A 20,762-nucleotide genomic window follows, 5' to 3' on the forward strand; every position below is an offset into this window, starting at 1 on the left:
ATAGTTACACTGGACTGCAGATTATGAATGTAATTGTTTTTGATATCTTGGAAGCCATAGTGTTCCGCAGCGTGGGGCATTAGGGAATACCCCTAGTATAGAACTATCACAAGTGGAGATGCAAACTGGTCATTAGCTGCCCGTAGACATGGTAATCAAATCCTGTGTGGGCCACTTAAACCCTCTCATTCCACAGAAGGCAAATGGCCGTATCAGGTGATGGATGCACGGGTACGGATGTTGGCTTAACACAGTACTGACCAAACATCAGGCCACAAACAGTCATGTAGAAAGTATAGCTATTGCTTCTTTGCCACTAAACAAAATCCATATTATGAGTACTTGCATAGGGAAAAATATCAGCTTATTGCCCTTAATCATGGCTGTAACCAAAAGAGAAATACCTCCATTTACTAAACATCCATGAGTTCTGGCTCCAGTGGCAGATCTTATAACCACCTCATTCGGTGCAGCTACAGGGCACAGAGGTGAGGAGAGCCCGACAAATCTGCTCCACCTTCCCGAGGCCCATTCTCTGCTTGTTTGAGCATGACAGGTGCCTCTTGAGGACGGCTCTTCCTCAATGGACCCACCTTCCCCTCCAATTCAGCACCTGACGCCCCTCCCCATCACCCATTTAACAGTCACCATGACACACCTGGCACTGGAGAGGTTCAGATACCTGCAACTGGAGAGGTTGAGGTACCTGTCACTGGAGAGGTTGAGGTGCCTGCAACCAGAGAGGTTGAGGTGCCTGCAACTGGAGAGGTTGAGGTGCCTGCAACCAGAAAGGTTGAGGTGCCTGCAACCGGAAAGGTTGAGGTACCTGTCACTGGAGAGGTCGGGGTACCTGTCACTGGAGAGGTCAGGGTTCCTGTCACTGGAGAGGTTGAGGTATTTAAAACCAAATAACACAATTCTAAATACAAGTGTAGAAACTAAATACAAATCACACAAGACTCTGCTACTAAATATTAATAATTTTTCCAAATTACATAAGTAAATATTCAGATTTATGTGTTATGAATTTTTTTAATGTACAGTACATGGATTCAACCCTGATTGCAACGGCATGGATTTCCCATTGTAAATTTATACCAGTAGGCATTCTCGTGCCATGGGTAATCCATTTATATGGGGCGGAGGGAGCAGCGCTGATTTGGCAGAGCGAGATAATCGTCAGCAAATTGAATTTCCCCCATATGGTGAAGGAGCTACGAGGAAAGATATAAAATACCCCAGAAAGTATTGTATAATATAAAGCTGTTTTTATTCTATTCTATTCTGTTTGTGGCCTGGAGCGCAATATTTCCTTTCCTTTCACATATATTTATTTTATTATTGTGACATATACTTTTATATAAATATAAAGTCATCTTAATTAATCTTATTAATATTGTATATCCCAGTGATATGTGAAATGTAATTTTAATATAAACCCATTCCATGTAACCAAACTACCGGGATTAATCTACTATGGAGAAAATCAGCATTTAGTTAGATTTGTTATCCCTTTATCTGTGGAGGTAATTCAGATCTGCTGGAAGCAGCAAATTTGTTAGCTAATGGGCAAAACCAAGGCCCTAATTCAGAGCACCGACGATCAGTTTCACAGACATGCGGGGGGACGCCCAGCACAGGGCTAGAACGCCCCACATGTCTGGCTCAGCCGCCCCCACCCGCACAGGTACAAAAGCGCTTTTGTACCCGAGGAGTAGCTCCCTACTTGTTGCTTCCTGGGTCACAGCGGCTGCATGCGACGTCACGCAGCTGCCGCGTCCCGCCCCCCCCCCCCCCCCCCCGCGCACGCTCCGGGCACGCCCGGACCGAGCCCCCTCCCGTCCAGCGACCGCCTCTGTCTGTCAATTAGGCAGAGGCGAGAGATGGCCATCGGCTCTGGCATGCGCCGGTGCACTACGGCGCATGCGCAGTTCAGACCTGAAAGCTCGCTGTGCGAAAATGCACAGTAGCAATCAGGTCTGAATTAGCCCCCATGTGCACTGCATTTTGTTTCTGTGCAGGGTAAATACTGGCTGCATTATTTTTACACTGCAATTTAGATTTTAGATTGAACACACCCCACCCAAATCTAACTCTCTCTGCACATGTTATATCCCCCCCCCCCCCCCCCCCCGCAGTGCACATGGGGGGTCTTTACGACCCGTTTGCGCGCAGCGGTTTATCGCTGCGGTGCGAACGGGTGCGGAATGCGAGTGCACGGCGGCCGCAGTGCACATGCGCGACGTTGCCCCGGTGACAGGGGTCGCCGGGTTACGTCGTGTCTAGAGAAGGAAGCAGTCGCAGAGCGGACCGCAAAGAAGATTGACAGGAAGAAGGCGTACCTGGGCGGATCCGGAGCGTTGGAGACCGTTTTCGGGGAGTGGTGGGTAAAACGCAGGCGTGTCCAGCAGAACGGAGGGCGGATGTCTGACGTCAGAGCCGGCTCCAGCATCGCAGAGATCGTCGCACAGGGTAAGTATGTCCAGGGCTAGTCTACTTCTGCTATAATTTTTTGTAGCTTAGCAGGGCTGCACAAGCGATCGCAGCCCTGCTAAGCTAAAATACACTCCCCCATAGGGGGTCATTCCGAGTTGATCGTAGCTGTGCTAAATTTAGCACAGCTACGATCGTAAACTTAGACATGCGGTGGGACGCCCAGCACAGGGCTAGTCCGCCCCGCATGTCAGAGCCGTCCCCCCTGTCCGCCCCGCATGTCAGAGCCGCCCCCCCTCTGTCTCAGGTAACGACAAACTGCAGCGAGCGATCAGGTCGGAATGACCCCCATAGGCGTGGACTAGTTGATCGCCCCAGCAGCAAAAAGTTGCTGGCTGCGATCAACTCGGAATGACCACCATGGTGTTGTCCATTAGCTAACAAATTTGCTGCTGCGATCGGGTCTGAATTAGGCCCTGTATTAGGAAGAGAGTTGGGTTCTGTGCAGCAAAGGACATGGCTGGCCTGGTCCGTTACAAAAGGATAATAAGTTATTTATATCACAGCATGAAACAACATTTTGCTGAAAGCAGTGATAAAGTACAACTGAGCCTGTGTCCATTTCACACTTAATGTCGTTTTTATAGTAGGTAATAAATTATTCTGACCTTTTCCTGTTTTAGTTCCGAAGTGTTTGACTCATACTAATACAGATAAGGCACGGCTTACTATTCCGAGCTAGTAATAGAGAAAACACTAATATTTCCCAGAATACACCAAGCAGATTATGTCATGATGATGAATTTAGTAGCACATGTGACATTTACATGAACACAATGACGAGGTGTCTTTTGCTTTATTACTTATGTTACAGACCTTTTTTCGGGTTGCACCCAGTCTGCGGAATGCGCTCCCACGCACAACAAGCCCCCCCCCCCCCCCCCCCTTCCATCCTCCAAACCTTCCAGTGTTCCCTGCAAACTCACCTGTACAGGAAAGTTTATTCATTACTAAAGAGAACTTTTACTACAGTAAAATATACTACCCCCCCACTCCCCAAATCGTCCATGGGCTCTCTTTCTATACTGACTCCCAGACCAACATTGCTGTGTGACAGGATCATGCAGCCACAATAAGCACTTTGTTCCATTGCATTCTGTCTGACTAACGCCTTTAACCTCATGTATCCAACTCCTATTGTCTAGTAGGTTGTAAGATCGCGAGCAGCGCCCTCTGACCGCTTTGTCTGTCTGCTAATGTCCAGTCTTATTTTAGGACTGTAAATGCTGCCAGTTGTAAAGTGCTACGGAGAATGCTAGCAAGCTAATGTTATTAATAATAATAAATAATGAATCAGCGTGGAGAAATAAAGACGTAATTCATATTGAACTCTGAATGACATATGTGGCTTCTTCATTTTGGTTACTTTGTAAGCTTTTACAGGAGGAAGTTTATATGCATGCCAAACACTAGAGGGCGCTTGTCCCTTATCAAAGGTGAAGGAGAGGCAATCATTTCAGCCCTGTATGAATCTGGAGCATTTCAGCTACACAGTAACTGGATAAAATACAATGGCCATTCGATATCTGTGACAGATACTTGTCTGATGCCCCCGTTAAGGGGCTTCACACTCCCCGATATTGCCAAATCGCTCAGATATTGGTGTGTGTGGTGCTGAGAGACTTTCTGCAAGGCCAAGAATCAGTCATCTGATTTTTCAGACATGTCTTATAACCTGTCCATCTGGTGGCATCTGCCTGTCCGAGGATTAAATTTACTATACCTTCTAAACAGAATTGGTGATGTTGCCCATAGCAACCAATCAAATGCTTTCTATAATTTTCTAAAAGGCAATAGAGAAATGAAAGACAGCATGTGATTGGTTGCTAAGGGCAACATTACCACATCTTTATTTTAGAAGCTTTAATAAATGTACCCCTGAGTGTGCGATTGCCAACTTGGCTGACAAGTCCCAATGTGTTCCTGCTTCTTAACCCTGTCAAAGTCGAAAAATATCATGATGCATATGCCTTGTACTAACCCCTCATGCACATGCCCGCTGCGCGTGCACACGCTCTGCCGTGCGTGCACATATCCGCAATTTGCGTAAAGATCGCTCCTGCGATCACGCGCGTGGTATGCGCATTTACGGTAGAGTTTGTAAGCGTCTAGCGTGCGACTCGATTGTAGCATATTTAACCCATATAGTGTGTTTTGTAGTGAATATTCCCCTAGACAATGTCAGCGAGTATGTTTAGTTTAAACTGTTCCTGGACAGAGAGATTCCTCTTTACGTGATAGGAAGGGTCAGACAAAGGTTGAAAGGTGGTGTCTAGTATCCAGCTGTAGGGTATTTTAAGGGTAACATTCCGATGCTAGTTAGGAAAGGATCGCTCGCTCCTGCGTATAGTTATGTACAAATGTAGTTTATGAACATTAACTGTATTTGCTGTAAATTACACATGCGGCGGGAATCCTGAGGATACCTCCCACCAGAGCAGTTGGGGAAAGACACAGCCCACCTGTTCAAACCCACCTATGACCTTTGCTATATGGTAGACACACATCCCTGTGTCCAATGGGGGTCATTCCGAGTTGTTCGCTTGGTAAATTTCTTCGCATCGCAGCGATGTTCCACTTAGTGCGCATGCGCAATGTTCGCACTGCGACTGCGCCAAGTAAATTTGCTATGCAGTTAGGAATTTTACTCACGGTTTTTTCTTCGTTCTGGTGATCGTACTGTGATTGACAGGAAGTGGGTGTTTCTGGGCGGAAACTGGCCGTTTTATGGGAGTGTGTGAAAAAACGCTACCGTTTCTGGGAAAAACGCGGGAGTGGCTGGAGAAACGGAGGAGTGTCTGGGCGAACGCTGGGTGTGTTTGTGACGTCAAACCAGGAACGACAAGCACTGAACTGATCGCAGATGCCGAGTAAGTTTCGAGTTACTCAGAAACTGCACAGAGATGTCTTATCGCAACATTGCGAATCTTTCGTTCGCAATTTTAAGAAGCTAAGATTCACTCCCAGTAGGCGGCAGCTTAGCGTGTGTAAAGCTGCTAAAAGCAGCTTGCGAGCGAACAACTCGGAATGAGGGCCCATGAACAATGAGATACAAGGTACCATTGTATTGTGAATGTATGTTGTGCTATATAAAGACCACCATTGCCTGGCCAGCCTCACTCTCTCTGAAGGCTTTCTCCCTGAATGCTGAGGACTGGATCCAGGTCGCGCATGCGAATCATCCCCACGTATGTATTATTCTCTGTAGCCATTTTGTTTGCCATTTTGTTCGCCATTTATATTCTCATTCTGTTCGCTCTTGTTTGCGATTGTTCGCTATTGTATGTATTATTTTCTGTTATTCTGTTTAGATTTCCATGTTAGTTTGTAGTGTATAACTTGTATTGTGTTTCCCTTTTTCTCTAAACCATCCACGGCGGTGTTAGAGCTGCTGTGGTTTTTAAATCCAAACCAGGTCTTGTGTTTTCACTGTTTACTGCAAAGGGCTTTTCTTAGCGTCTCAATTGCTCAAACAGCATACACATTGTTAAGGGTTTTAAGCGTTACATCATTACAGTATTTGTCTAAAAGTTTAGAGTATAAGCATATTCTTACTGTGTTTATTTAAAAGGTTTTAAAGGTTATCAACTGTGTGTGCGCTCGCTGTGTGTATTCCGTACACTCAGCGCAGCGTGTGTACGCAGAGTGCGTACCACGTACGGTACTCTGTACGCAAATAGCGTGCAAAGTGCGTAGCACGTGCACGTGGTCTAGCGGCCATAGCGGCTCCACGGTAATAGTGTATAGCGTTATGTTTAAAGATAATAATTGACATTATCAACCCAGTCACCGAACATGCGTGGACAAACTGTAAAATGACCCTGTCGCTCGGGCCAGTGACGGGATTGGCTCATGTTTAGCCAATATAACTCTAAAGGGTCGATTCAGTCATGCGTGATCCTCTCGCGCCCGCAGTAAGGGGGTCATTCCGAGTTGTTTGCTCGCAAGCTGCTTTTAGCAGCTTTGCACACGCTAAGCCGCCGCCTACTGGGAGTGAATCTTAGCTTATCAAAATTGCGAACGAAAGATTAGCAGAATTGCGAATAGACACTTCTTAGCAGTTTCTGAGTAGCTCCACACTTACTCGGCATCTGCGATCAGTTCAGTCAGTTTCGTTCCTGGTTTGACGTCACAAACACACCCAGCGTTCGCCCAGACACTCCCCCGTTTCTCCAGCCACTCCCGCGTTTTTCCCAGAAACGGTAGCATTTTTTCACACACTCCCATAAAACGGCCAGTTTCCGCCCAGAAACACCCACTTCCTGTCAATCACATTACGATCACCAGAACGAAGAAAAAACCTCGTAATGCCGTGAGTAAAAAACCTAACTGCATAGCAAATTTACTTGGCGCAGGCGCACTGCGGACATTGCGCATGCGCATTAGCGACTAATCGCTCCGTTGCGAGCAAAATACCGAGCAAACAACTCGGAATGACCCCCTAAGTGCGGGTATATGCCACACTACAGTGCAGCACCCAGCTCTTGTCACTGAAGAGCTGGCATTTTGGTGTCATCCCTGGGTGGGCGAAAACCAGGGGCGGACCACACCCCATAGTAACGCCACTGTGCGCAGAAGTCCGGATTGACTACAAACACATGGCAGGGACGGGCTTCTTTTGGTCTCGAGCTCCTGTCCCCGTGGGTGTAGAGTGATACGCCCGGGCAGAATAATCGCATATTGCACTGAGATTCTGGACACTAATATTGTGCCCAGATCGCACTGGGTATGCGATTATGATAAATAGACCCCTATGGGATTTTTACACTTAAGCTCCTTGTCCGTGTTTGTGCCCTCTGATGGGCACATCACCGCGTAAGGTTCAGTTAATCAGTAGGATTTGATTTGAGTGACGTGCTGTCGCTTTGTTCTCGATTGTGTGACCTATAACACCTACAATCCTGATAATCTGAGGAACATCTGATTCAGGCTGCTGACACTACAGGTGGAACACAGTGTCCGGGCACCGCTAATCCCTGGGATCATGTGTTATGTGTCATTGTGTCAACGCTGTTGAGTGACACGATCGCCGAGCTCCTGTCTCTCTCATTCTGTTCTCCCTTCTCTCATTGTTCTCCCTCCATCCCCTCTCCTCCACCCTCCCCGCCACAACAGACATCACTGTTTAAATTGCACTGTGATGAAGAGCAGAGACTCTCATTATACTCACTGCTATGCACTCAACTGTTATGACTATTTTAGGAAAAGCTGCCACCTTATGTAAGACACCCCCCCTCCTTACACACCCGAGCCTCGCTCAGAGGGAATTTCTATACTCTGACAGGCAGGAGGAGGAATGTGTCACTGTGATTGTGCTGCGGGATCCCCACAAAGTGACAGCAGATTCCTAGCACAAGTGTAGGGCCGCCGCAAGGACCGGCGGGTGAGGTGTAAGCACCATGTGTTAAACAGTGAGGCGATCGCTGAGTGTCAGCCCATACGTTCCCCATAATGGCAAATATATGGGCGATGGTGGCAGGTATTCCATAGAGGTAGAGGAATTTTATTGCTATATGTTTATCAGAATCAGCTTTATTGGCCAGGTGTACTCTTGTACACTAGGGGGTAAATTTACTAAGATGGGAGTTCTATTTAAGATGGGAAGTTGCCCATAGCAACCAATCAGATTCTACTTCTCCTTTATCTAGCACCTTCTAGAAGATAATACCTGGAATCTGATTGGTTGCTATGGGCAACATCCCATCTTAAACAGAACTCCCATCTTAGTAAATTTACCCCTAGGAATTTTTTGCGGTACAATGCATTGCCAAGCAGCAACATGAAGGGGGAATACATAGCATAAGAAGGGGAAGAACGTAGCACACATTACACGTATGAGTTCAAACTGCACATTGAAACTGTACGATAGACAATTTTTTAATTAATTTACAGTATACTATTAAAAATTCTTATATACTATGGGAGGGGAGGTTAAGGTAAGGATGCTGAAGGGGACGGTTAAGGTAAGGATGCTGAAGGGGACAGTTAGGGTTAGGCTGCAGGAGGGGCTGGTTAGGGTTAGGCTGCAGGAGGGGACGGTTAGGGTTAGGCTGCAGGAGGGGATGGTTAGGGTTAGGCTGCAGAAGGGGATGGTTAGGGTTAGGCTGCGGTGGTTAGGGTTAGGCTGCAGGAGGGGATGGTTAGGGTTAGGCTGCAGGAGGGGATGGTTAGGGTTAGGCTGCAGGAGGGGATGGTTAGGGTTAGGCTGCAGGAGGGGACGGTTAAGGTTAGGCTGCAGAAGGGGATGGTTAGGGTTAGGCTGCGGTGGTTAGGGTTAAGCTGCTGAAGGGGACAGTTCGGGTTAGGCTGCGGAGGGGGAGGTTAGGGATAGGATGCTGAAGGGGACAATTAGGGTTAGGCTGCAGGAGGGGGAGGTTAGAGTTAGGCTGCTGGACGAGATGGTTATTAGGCTGCTGAATGGGCCGATTAGGGTTAGGTGATGGTTTTTGTTAGGTTGCTGAAGGGAGTGGTTAGGGTTAGGCTGTGGGGGTTAGGGTTAGGCTGTGGGGGGGATGGTTAGGGTTAGGCTGCAGGATCGAATTGTTATTGTTAGGCTACTAAAGGGGACGGTTAGGGGATAGTTATTTTTAGGTTGATGAAGAAAGAGGTTAGGGTTAGGCTGCGGTTGGTTAGGGTTAGGCTGCAGAAGGGGCTGGTTAGGGTTAGGCTGCAGGAGGGGACAGTTAGGGTTAGGGGATTGTTATTTTTAGGTTGATGAAGGAAGAGGTTAGAGTTAGGCTGCAGAAGGGGCTGGTTAGGGTTAGGCTGCAGGAGGGGACAGTTAGGGTTAGGGGATTGTTATTTTTAGGTTGATGAAGGAAGAGGTTAGGGTTAGGCTGCGGTTGGTTAGGGTTAGGCTGCAGAAGGGGATGGTTAGGGTTAGGCTGCGGGAGAGGACGGTTAGGGTTAGGGGATGGATATCTTTAGGTTGATGAAGGAAGAGGTTAGGGTTAGGCTGCGATTGGTTAGGGTTAGGCTGCAGGAGGGGATGGTTAGGGATAGGCTGCGGGAGGGGCGGTTATGGTTAGTCTGCAGGAGGGGATGGTTAGGGTTAGGCTGCAGGAGGGGATGGTTAGGGTTAGGCTGCGTGAGGGGACGGTTAGGGTTAGGCTGCAGGAGGGGATGGTTAGGGTTAGGCTGCAGAAGGGGATGGTTAGGCTGCGGGGGTGAGTGTTAGGCTGTGGCAGGGTTGGACTGCCCCTGTGGGCCCCACTACCTGAGGGCCCACTTCCTCCTCTAGGATCAGGTTGCAGACTGTGCACTTGAATGATACATCATACATATGTTACTGTACCTTATAGTACACAGGACTCTGGTGTATTCTCTACAGTGCATTACTGGTATTAATCTGGTACATAATCATGCATACACAAGCACTATTTACTATATATTTATCAAGAGGCCCAGACCATGCACTCTCTAACCTTTTACAACTGGTGGCACCCTGAACAGGATTTAAAAATTGCCAAGGCACACTCAAATATACTGGTGATGCATGGTGCAGTTGTGTGTCCTAGGATGTCATGTTGCAGCTTATCCATAGGTAACGCCTGAGCCACATCTGAGAAAGGGTGGTTAGGGATAGGCTGCGGGAGGGGCGGTTATGGTTAGTCTGCAGGAGGGGATGGTTAGGGTTAGGCTGCAGGAGGGGATGGTTAGGGTTAGGCTGCGTGAGGGGACGGTTAGGGTTAGGCTGCAGGAGGGGATGGTTAGGGTTAGGCTGCAGAAGGGGATGGTTAGGCTGCGGGGGTGAGTGTTAGGCTGTGGCAGGGTTGGACTGCCCCTGTGGGCCCCACTACCTGAGGGCCCACTTCCTCCTCTAGGATCAGGTTGCAGACTGTGCACTTGAATGATACATCATACATATGTTACTGTACCTTATAGTACACAGGACTCTGGTGTATTCTCTACAGTGCATTACTGGTATTAATCTGGTACATAATCATGCATACACAAGCACTATTTACTATATATTTATCAAGAGGCCCAGACCATGCACTCTCTAACCTTTTACAACTGGTGGCACCCTGAACAGGATTTAAAAATTGCCAAGGCACACTCAAATATACTGGTGATGCATGGTGCAGTTGTGTGTCCTAGGATGTCATGTTGCAGCTTATCCATAGGTAACGCCTGAGCCACATCTGAGAAAGCCAGAAGAGCCCAACACTGCCCGGGTCCAAAATAAGAACTGGCTTTGCAACCACTAAACCCACCAGTATTGATCGTTCCAGGGCCTCAGTAGCGGCAAAACACTGACCGGCCTGGCTCTGCTTCTATGGCTGCACACCTGGAGAATGCTCAGGGCACACTAGTGTGCTACGCCACAGTGCTTGAAAAACACTGCTCTAATGGTTATCCAAGACCCTGTGGCAGCTGGACACACCCATTCTGGAGTCTGAGGTTAGGCTGCTGTAGGAGAGAGTTAGGGTTAGGCTGCGGAATGGGTAGGTTAAGGTTATAATACTCGCCAAAATTTGTCAGGACTTTGACTGTCGGGATGTCGCTGCCGGGATTGTGACTGTCCGTATGGTCACCACCAGGATATTGTATCCAACCCATTATTATTATTATTATTATTATTATTTCTGTGAGGTTTTCGACTTGCTGCAATACTAAGGGCTAGATGCATCATTGCTTGGAAAGTGATAAAATGGAGAGTGAGAAAGTGCCAGCCAATCAGATCCTAACTGCCATGTCACAGGCTGTGTTTGAAAAATGGTAGTTAGGAGCTGATTGGCTGGTACTTTCTCACTCTCCATTTTATCACTTTCCAAGCAATGATGCATCTGGCCCTAAATGTTTTGTACTATGGGGGTCATTCAGACCCGATCGCTGCTGTGCGTTTTCGCACAGCAGCGATCAGGTCTGAACTGCATATCCACCGCAAAGCACAGGCTCGAGGTCCCCCCAGCGACGAGGAACGCCGGAGAGCGGACTTACCGAAGAAAGCGATCGCACCGGTGATTGGAACAAGATTGCAGGAAGAGGCCGTTTGTGGGTGTCAACTGACCGTTTCCAGGGAGTGTCCGGAGAAACGCAGGCGTGTCCAGCCTTTTGAAGGGAGGGTTCCTGACATCAGCTCCAGGCCGGATCATCGCAGCGGCTGAGTAAGTCCTGAGCTGTGCAGAGACTGCACATGCATTCGCACCCCTGCACAGCGATTACACCCTACCCCTGCCTGGTTGCAGCAGTGCAAAAAAAAAACGCCTGCTTGCGACCAAGTCTGAATTAGGCCCTATGTACTAACATATGTTTTTGATGCTTATGAGTCCAGCTGGAGAAAAGTGCAATAGACATTAAAGTATTATTACATGTTATCAAAATGAGTATTTATTTTCCTGTATATCTATGTAAGCGTACCAGTACAAGCAGAAAGTAACAATACAGTACCACTCTGACAGCAGCAGCTGTATCACCACATGGCCCTGTGAGACAGAGGCACCTTCTACAGGAGACGGATACCTCATTCTCCGAGGCTAATAGGGTAGTGGCTTACCTGGTGTGGTACCCCACACCACTAAAGCAGGGTGTGACATGGTTCTGGACGTGGTCCTGTCTTGTCCCAGGTTTTCCTCCTAAGAATTCTCCTGGGAATTAAACATGTTTACCAGGTGCACAGTGTGTGAGGGAACGTAGGTGTCTTATTCCAAGCATTAAAAGTTTCTTAGCATAAAACTTTGTGGAATGCCCTCCCACGCACAATAAGACTCGCCTCTAGTCTCCAAACCTTACAGGACTTTATCCAGGCTTCACCCACTCTGTGGAATGCCCTCCCACGCACAATAAGACTTGCCTCTAGTCTCCAAACCTTTAAATGTTCCCTGAAAACTCACCTCTTCAGACAAGCCTATCAAATTCCAGACCCACCCACATAACCTTCAGTGCTTCCCTATCTAATTACATCCTCTGTAGAGTATTCATAACATCACATATCTTGTCTTTCTTTAGTCTCACACCCTCCTGACACTTGGATAACTTTGTGGGGTATCATCATACAACCCATTAAGAACCTAGCAATCTGGTGGACCATTATGTAACAGGTAGCATCTATCCTTGTGTATCTATGCCTATTTCCCTATAGATTGTAAGCTTGCGAGCAGGGCCTTCCTACCTCTGTCTGTCTGTTTTTACCCAGTTTTGTTCTCTTACTGTTGTTCTAATTGTAAAGCGCAACGGAATATGCTGCGCTATATAAGAAACTAAATAAATAAATAAATAAAATGTGTGATCTGTGATTATTTATTACGAAAAACAGTCCTGTGATGGAGACCACACAGAGCTTCTGACGGTGACACAGTAGTTCATATTGTGATGCTATATTGTGATCACATGCAGTGTCTCCCATGCCACATATTTCATTTTCCTCTACGGGCTGGTAGCTGGCCATGAGGACTATTGTGGACTGCTATCAGGGGGCATGTGAAATAAAACTTATTCTCTATTCCATAGCTGTACATTCCTCTGCTGGCTGCTCACATATCTCTGTTTATATCTCAGTGTACTCTCCCTGTCACTGTATCATGCAGGCAGATCTGTTATACTCATACAGGGCCTGATTATGTGTCGCAGTGGCTCCGTATGTGGGGGCATCTAGCGTGGCTCCGTATGTGGGGGCATCTAGCGTGGCTCCGTATGTGGGGGCATTCGTTATGGAAAACATATGCATCTTACTCCGATTGAACGCATCTCTGCCGCTTATATTTTCAGATGGATCCCCTGCCGACACTAATGATGACTATGTTAGCAGGCAGAATCACAGTGGGCGGTGCAAGGTGTTGATATGGGCGCACTATTCTTTGGTGTACACAGGTGATGAGTAGTAGGCACTGGCGGAAAAATCACACCAGCCGGATAGACTTAACCAGGAGCTGTGCTTTATTATAGTTAGGTTTTGTTATCAGTGCCGTGTCACGATCCGGGTATCTGGACGCCATTATTTACCATTCAGGTGTCTTCTGAGGCTGGCTCAGCGTCCTAGGCCCGGTTCCCAGCTATGTTGCTAGCATTCATATGTCATGTCTCATCTCTGCTGGTCCGTGGATATTGTCCTTCCAGTGCCCGGGCGGCTGGCATGGCGTCGCCAGCCGGCGGGGCCTTGGGCGTCGTCTGTGTATTCTCAGTGCATTACAGGTTGTGTGGCGCTCTTCATCTACTGCGGCCGCGGCCGTCCGCGCTGGAGGTCTGAGACGCAAGTCGGCGTTCTCTGTGTTCACCGCCGCCAATGCAGAGGAGTCTCCATGTGGTGTTACAAACAAGGTTTCCCTCCACTGGCCGGTATGGGGCAGCCATCTTAGTTCTAGTCACATGATCCTGTCCTCCAATCCATAGCTCCGCTGAAGTCTGCCTAATTGTTCATCCAATCCCTGCATACCTAAGGGTATAAAGGGATTGAGCCTGAACCAGGAAATCGTCAGTGCTTTGGTTGTCAAACCTTGTTTCCAGTCTCTCTCTCCTGTGGTTGTTTCCATTTCAGGTTTCCAGCTCCTGTTTCCAGATTCCACTAAGAGACCCGCACCAGCCTACCATCTTGCGGTGCAGCCTGACTCTATAGTCTCCTGTGTTTGCTCCAGTCTCCGGCTACAGTCTCATCTGCTTCCAGCGGTCAGCTTCCAGCAGTGATCAGCTTTCTTAAAGAGCCGGTGCTTTTCCAGCGGTTACCTGCATACCATCGGTTACCTGCATACCATCGGTACCCGCAAACCATCAGTTTCTACATCTTCGCTCTCTAGCTTCATTCTACTATCTGGCTGGTTCCATCCAGCATCTACTCCATGTTTTAACACCTGGCTGGTTCCATCCAGCGTCCTCAGCAGTTACCTCAACTACAGTGCTACCGGCTTCCAGTGAAACATCTGCTGGTGTGTTCCTTGGCTTTACCTTATACTACGGACGGGTCTGGTAAGGACATTCCATCTTTGGGACATTAAGAACTGTACCTACTGCTACCAGTACCCTGTGGCCGTTGCCAACCCGTAGTTCTCCAGGAACTGTTTTTATCAAATCTGCTGTATATCTTCATTGACTTATTACTGCTGTGATTACATGGAGTTCTGTTAATAAATACTTATTGACTTTTAATCCTGGTTGTCATGGTCACGCCTTCGGGCAACCTTTCTACATCCTACTCGTATGTCCAGGAGTCTGATAAAACCTCCGAAGTTTAGCTTCACCCCAGCCCCTACAACTGAGGCTTCCTCCCGTCAGCTCAGGCCCTCAGTTCTGACAGTAAGCACTGACCAGATGAATCCAGCCGGAGACCAGGATCAAGCGGCCAGGCCAATGCAAGAACTGGCAGCCAGACTCGAACATCAGGAGGCTGCACAAGGCCACATCATCCGCTGTCTCCAGGATCTCTCTACTCGGCTGGATGGGATCCAAACGACCCTCCGTGGTTCAGGGGCGTCCGGTGCGTCCACCACAGTGACACCAGTTGTAACCCCACCCACCTTACCAATTTCTGCTCCACGTCTTCATCTTCTAACGACAGCAAAATTTGATGGATCTCCAAGATCTTGCAGGGGATTTCTCAACCAATGTGAAATTCATTTTGAGCTACAACCTGGCAGTTTTCCTAGTGATCGCACTAAAATTGCTTACATTATTTCCCTCCTCAGTGGCTCCACCCTTGATTGGGCATCACCTTTATGGGAGAAATCCGACACCCTGTTGTCCTTATATACTGACTTTGTAACGACATTCAGGCGCATCTTCGACGAGCCAGGCCGTGTAACTTCTGCTTCCTCTGAGATTCTTCGTTTACGCCAAGGAACGCGTAGTGTGGGACAGTACTTAATACAATTCAAGATCCTGGCATCTGAATTGGCATGGAACGACGAAGCCCTGTATGCTGCATTCTGGCATGGCTTATCTGAACGCATCAAGGACGAATTAGCTACCAGAGACTTGCCCTCTAAGTTGGATGAGCTAATATCCCTGTGTACAAAAGTTGATCTACGGTTCAGAGAAAGGGCAACCGAGCGGGGAAGGTCATCTATCCCGAAATCTTCTGCTCCTCCTCTTCGTCAACCGTCTCCACCCAAAGATGAGCCCATGCAAATTGGTCGTTCCCGTCTATCTCCAGCTGAGCGTCGAAGACGTCTTTCTGAGTACCTTTGTCTTTACTGTGCAGCTCCGTCTCATGTAATCAATGCCTGTCCCAAACGTCCGGGAAACTTCAAGTCCTAGCCCGCCAAGGAGAGGGCCGGCTAGGAGTAATGCTCTCCTCTCCATCTCCTCATGATTGTAATCTCCCAGTCTCGCTTCAAATTGCTCAACGTTATAGGAACGTCATTGCCCTCCTAGATTCCGGAGCAGCTGGGAATTTTATAACTGAAGCATATGTTAAACGGTAGTCCCTACCCACTGAGAGACTTTCCTCGTCCATATCTTTGACTGCTGTGGATGGCAGTAAGATTTTTGATGCAGTTATTTCCTCAAGAACTCTACTAGTTCGTCTGAAAGTAGGAGTTCTTCATTCAGAATTAATTTCCTTCTTAGTAATTCCAAGAGCCACACATCCAGTGGTTTTGGGACTTCCATGGCTTCGTCTCCATAACCCTTCGATTGACTGGATGACTACCCAAATCCTGGCATGGGGTCCTTCCTGTACTGAGACCTGTTTGTCCAAAGTGCTTCCCGTATGTTCTTCCTCCTCCAAGTCGTCTGATGTTCCACCTCCTCCGTATCAAGATTACACGGACGTGTTCAGTAAAGCTTCTGCCGATATCCTTCCTCCTCATAGGGAATGGGACTGTCCAATCGATCTCATCCCGGGGAAGGTTCCACCTCGAGGCCGAACCTATCCGCTGTCTTTACCAGAAACGCATTCTATGGAAGAATATATTAAGTAGAATTTGGCGAAGGGCTTCATTCGACCTTCTTCCTCCCCAGCTGGCGCAGGTTTCTTCTTCGTCAAGAAGAAAGATGGTGGCCTGCGGCCATGCATCGACTACAGAGGCTTGAACGACATCACTGTCAAGAACCGATATCCTTTACCCCTGATTACAGAACTCTTTGATCAAGTTAGCGGAGCAACCATCTTCACGAAATTAGATTTGAGGGGTGCCTACAACCTCATCCGGATCCGGGAGGGTGACGAGTGGAAGACCGCATTTAACACCCGTGATGGACATTATGAGTACCTCGTCATGCCTTTCGGATTAAGTTATGCTCCAGCTGTCTTCCAGCATTTCGTGAACGAGATCTTCAGAGACATCTTATATCGTCATGTCGTGGTTTATCTCGATGATATCCTCATCTTTGCCAACAATTTGGAGGAACATCGTTTCTGGGTAAAGGAAGTTCTGACCCATCTCCGTGTCAATCATCTCTATTGCAAATTGGAGAAGTGCGTTTTTGAAGTCAAATCCATTCCGTTTCTAGGCTACATTGTGTCCGGTTCTGGACTAGAGATGGATCCTGAGAAACTACAAGCTATTCAGAATTGGCCGATACCTTTAACCCTCAAAGGGGTCCAGAGATTTTTAGGATTCGCCAATTATTACAGAAAGTTTATACGAGACTTTTCCACCATTGTGGCGCGCCTATCACTGCGTTAACTAAGAAGGGTGCTAATCCGTCCAAGTGGTCTGAAGAAGCTATGCAAGCCTTTCATTTATTAAAGCAACGATTCATCTCTGCTCCGGTATTGAAACAGCCCGTCATCAACTCGCCTTTCATCCTTGAGGTGGATGCCTCTTCCGTTGGAGTAGGCGCGGTGCTATCCCAGAGAGCAAAAGATGGTCATCTGCATCCTTGCAGTTTCTTTTCCCAGAAGTTTTCCCCAGCTGAGCGCAACTATGCCATTGGCGATCAGGAGTTGTTGGCAATCAAACTCGCTCTGGAGGAGTGGAGATACCTGCTGGAGGGAGCTTCTCATTCTGTTACCATACTTACCGATCACAAGAATCTTTTGTATTTGAAAGGCGCACAATGTCTCAATCCTCGTCAGGCCAGATGGGCACTTTTCTTTTCTAGGTTCGACTTTAAACTCCAGTTACCCCCATTCTTGAAAATTCCTAGGACATTCCACGTTTCCCTTCTGAAACCGCTGATCCTGAATCGATTCCATTCTGCACTACCTTCGGCTCCTAAAGTCCAGACTCAAAGGGGAGTTGAGTATGAAGTTGCCAAGATTCTGGATTCACGTTTCCTTTATGGTCAGTTACAATGTCTTATTGATTGGAAGGGCTATGGCCCTGAGGAACGCTCTTGGACCAATGCTTCAGATGTCCATGCTCCTACCTTGGTCCGGAATTCCACTCCAGATTTCCTCAGAAGCCTAAGAAGTGTCCCGGGGCCACTCCTAAAGGGGGGGGGGGGGGGGGTGCTGTCACGATCCGGGTATCTGGACGCCACTATTTACCTTTCAGGTGTATTCTGAGGCTGGCTCAGCGTCCTAGGCCCGGTTCCCAGCTGTGTTGCTAGCATTCATATGTCATGTCTCATCTCTGCTGGTCCGTGGATATTGTCCTTCCAGTGCCCGGGTGGCTGGCATGGCGTCGCTAGCCGGCGGGGCCTCGGGCGTCGTCTGTGTATTATCAGTGCATTACAAGTTGTGTGGCGCTCTTCATCTACTGCGGCCGCGGCCTTCCGTGCTGAAGGTCTGAGACGCAAGTCGGCGTTCTCTGTGTTCACCGCCGCCATTGCAGAGGAGTCTCCATGTGGTGTTACAAACAAGGTTTCCCTCCACTGGCCGGTATGGGCGCGGCCATCTTAGTTCTAGTCACATGATCCTATCCTCCAATCCATAGCTCCGCTGAAGTCTGCCTAATTGCTCATCCAATCCCTGCATACCTAAGGGTATAAAGGGATTGAGCCTGAACCAGGAAATCGTCAGTGCTTTGGTTGTCAAACCTTGTTTCCAGTCTCTCTCTCCTGTGGTTGTTTCCATTTCAGGTTTCCAGCTCCTGTTTCCAGATTCCACTAAGAGACCCGCACCAGCCTACCATCTTGCGGTGCAGCCTGACTCTATAGTCTCCTGTGTTTGCTCCAGTCTCATCTGCTTCCAGCGGTCAGCTTCCAGCAGTGATCAGCTTTCTTAAAGAGCCGGTGCTTTTCCAGCGGTTACCTGCATACCATCGGTTACCTGCATACCATCGGTACCTGCAAACCATCGGTTTCTAGATCTTCGCTCCCTAGCTTCATTCTACTATCTGGCTGGTTCCATTCAGCATCTACTCCATGTTTTAACACCTGGCTGGTTCCATCCAGCGTCCTCAGCAGTTACCTCAACTACAGTGCTACCGGCTTCCAGTGAAACATCTGCTGGTGTTTTCCTTGGCTTTACCTCATACTACGGACGGGTCTGGTAAGGACATTCCATCTTTGGGACATTAAGAACTGTACCTACTGCTACCAGTACCCTTGCCAACCCGTAGTTCTCCAGGAACTGTTTTTATCAAATCTGCTGTATATCTTCATTGACTTATTACTGCTGTGATTACATGGAGTTCTGTTAATAAATACTTATTGACTTTTAACCCTGGTTGTCATGGTCACGCCTTCGGGCAACCTTTCTACATCCTACTCGTATGTCCAGGGGTCTGATAAAACCTCTGAAGTTTAGCTTCACCCCAGCCCCTACAACTGAGGCTTCCTCCTGTCAGCTCAGGCCCTCAGTTGTGACATGCCGTTTCTAACGGCAGGCAAGCCATGCGATCGCACGGAGCGCACGCCGTGGAACTTTGTGGCTCCCTGCTCTCCATCCTCCCTCTTCCATGATAGTACTCAGCTCGGGGGGTGGAGTTTTGCGCAATGATGCGGTTGCATTGTGACATCACGAAACTTCCATGAAGCTCCACCCCCTAAGCGGAGTACTATTGGAGAGGGAGGAGGGAAAGCAGCACAGCAGTGCTGGCGGGCTGGCGCCCGACAGCAAGAATACACCCCTAGTAATGAGCATTACCCTTGGCAACGATTACCCTTGGCAACAAGCATGGATCCAAGAGCATGAAACCCCTGGCAATGAGCATTACCATTGGCAACGATTACCCTTGGCAACAAGCATGGATCCAAGAGCATGAAACCCCTGGCAATAAGCATTACCATTGGCAACGATTACCCTTGGCAACAAGCATGGATCCAACAGCATGAAACCCCTGGCAATGAGCATTACCATTGGCAACGATTACCCTTGGCAAGAAGCATGGATCCAAGAGCATGAAACCCCTGGCAATGAGCTTTACAATTGGCAACGACTACCCTTGGCAACAAGCATGGATTCAAGAGCATGAAAATCCTGGCAATGAGCATTACCCTTGACAATGAGCATGCATCCCAGAGCATGAAACCCCTGGCAACAAGCATAACACCCAGCGCATGAAACACCTAACAATGAGCATGACACCCAGCGCATGAAACACCTAACAACGAGCATGACACCCAGTGCATGAAACCCCTGGCAACAATCAGGTAATTGAAAAGTAATTAGAAGCGTTACTGCAGGGCATAATGTATCACGGGCATTGCGGTGAATGGCACAACGGGTGAATGGCACAACGGGTCGACCACTATTGGTCGACATGCATTAGGTCGCCATGGTCAATAGGTCGACATGGAAAAAGGTCGACATGAGTTTTGACTGTTTTTGGTGTTGTTTTCTTTGTAAAGCATCGGGGAACCCCAATTAGTGCACCACTCGCCATGCTTCGGGCACGGTGCCTCGCTCCGCTACCGCTGCGCTTGGCACAGGTTACCATTCCAAATTGTAGTCCACGTGGAAAACTTATGTCAACCTTTTTCCATGTCGACCTAGTACACGTCAACCTATTGACCATGTCGACCAAGTGCATGTCGACCAATACTGGTCGACCTAATGACTGTCGACCTAATGACCGTAGCACGGCATAACATTGGGGGTCATTCCGAGTTGATCGCTCGCTAGCTGCTTTTAGCAGCATTGCACACGCTAGGCCGCCGCCCTCTGGGAGTGTATCTTAGCTTAGCAGAATTGCGAACGAAAGATTAGCAGAATTGCGAATAGAAATTTCTTAGCAGTTTCTGAGTAGCTCCAGACCTACTCACAGATTGCGATCAGCTCAGCCCGTTTCGTTCCTAGTTTGACGTCACAAACACGCCCTGCGTTCGGCCAGCCACTCCCCCGTTTCTCCAGACACTCCCGCGTTTTTCCCTGACACGCCTGCGTTTTTCTGCACACTCCCAGAAAACGGCCAGTTTCCGCCCAGAAACACCCACTTCCTATCAATCACACTCCGATCACTTCAACGATGAAAAATCTTCGTTCGGCGTGAGTAAATCTACTAAGT

Source organism: Pseudophryne corroboree, chromosome 6, assembly GCF_028390025.1.
Source record: "Pseudophryne corroboree isolate aPseCor3 chromosome 6, aPseCor3.hap2, whole genome shotgun sequence".
NCBI lineage: Eukaryota > Metazoa > Chordata > Amphibia > Anura > Myobatrachidae > Pseudophryne > Pseudophryne corroboree.